This window comes from Trachymyrmex septentrionalis, unplaced genomic scaffold, assembly GCF_001594115.1.
Source record: "Trachymyrmex septentrionalis isolate Tsep2-gDNA-1 unplaced genomic scaffold, Tsep1.0 scaffold52, whole genome shotgun sequence".
NCBI classification, from domain to species: domain Eukaryota; kingdom Metazoa; phylum Arthropoda; class Insecta; order Hymenoptera; family Formicidae; genus Trachymyrmex; species Trachymyrmex septentrionalis.
Genome location: NW_017305694.1, coordinates 343,277 through 344,843, shown reverse-complemented (window position 1 = coordinate 344,843; position 1,567 = coordinate 343,277).

Sequence of the window (1,567 nt, the reverse complement as noted above, 5' to 3'; positions counted from 1 at the left end):
TACATAAAATTAAATATATTTTTATATTCAAAGAATTGTATAAGATCTAATTGTAGAAACTCGTAGACTCAACTTTATTTATGCACCCCAGTTATAAAATCAAAATGTCTCGCTAAATATTAAGGTGGTTCTTTAGTAAATTGAGTTGCCATTGAAATGTCTATTTTTTTATATAATGAAGTTGAAGTATCGAAATTGACGTGTGTAAAATTTTAGGTAAGTTAATGATGAAATAAAAAAAAAGAAAAGTGTTGAAAATGTAACTTTTCACGTATAACTTAGTGACAAATAAAGCTCGCAGACGCTTTTTTGACTAACTGCACACAAATTTTACCATAGATTTACCAGATTTTTTAAAAAACGAGATTGAATAATTTAAAACGAGAATAATTTAAAAAAATTACGATTTTAATGGTCACAAAAAAATAATAGGTCAACGGCCTATATATGTATATTTTAGAAAGATATTTGCATGCATAAACTTGCAAATTTAACCTTGAAAATCTCATCTTGTTTTCGTTCAATGAAAATGCTCTTGATTTATTATTGTTATATTCCACTATCTCATTAAGATATATACGTAGTTTTAATATTTTATCCAAATTAGCAGATATTTGTAATTTTGGACGGACTCTGATGAGGCGCTTCAAATTTTCGGTATTTTACTAAAGAATCATCTTAAATCTCTTACATTTGTTTCATAGTTATTTTAATTTTTTAAATAGTAAATATGATATTTGCTTTATTCTTTTAATCAATAAAATATTTTTGATTCACCATATTATAGATATTATATTTGTCAATAAATAAAGAATTAATGCTTCAATGTACAATTTCAATAGCGCAAATTAATTGTTACTCTTGTTACTCTATGTGTTGTCACATTCTTGTGTTGTCTTCATTTTATGTGTTGTCTTCATTCTTACATCCTGACGTCACGCCTTCGCTGGCTTCGTTACCACGGTGGATCAAAAAGAACAAATCATTCTACGCATTCTTTTTTGGGGTAGTTGTTATCATTTCCAGTATCCTCTGTGGCAGCAGGTATTGTAGGTGTTATCACTATATTTGCATGACTGGAATCATGCTACACACAGTAGCTTGATGATTTTGCAAATTATTTATTACTAAAATGACTGACATCGAGAAAGCAGCATAGCTTTAAAGAAATTGTAGGCGCTCAGAGTTCATTGCTAGTTAGTGCAAGAGGTGTAGAGGACGTAGAAACGATGTTTATTGCCACCTTGTCAATGAAATATCAAGGGTTGATTTTTGTAGTAGTATATATTTCAGAGCGTTCAGTACAGTATTTCTTGACAGCTGATAAATATTTCTCAACTCGGGAAACATATGGTCTAAGTTTAAAAATTTTTTGCCAATGGTCTTAGAATATATCAATAAAAGCAGAAATTTCGAGGTTTTTAACTTATTTTTTTACTCTAGATTGAAACTTTACCCTGGATGGTTCTATTTTTATGTCAGATTCGTATTCAGCGACTTAAAATATAACATAAGAATAACTAGGTCTTCATTCCAGCACATGATGCTTCTTTTTCTGTGAGCCTGT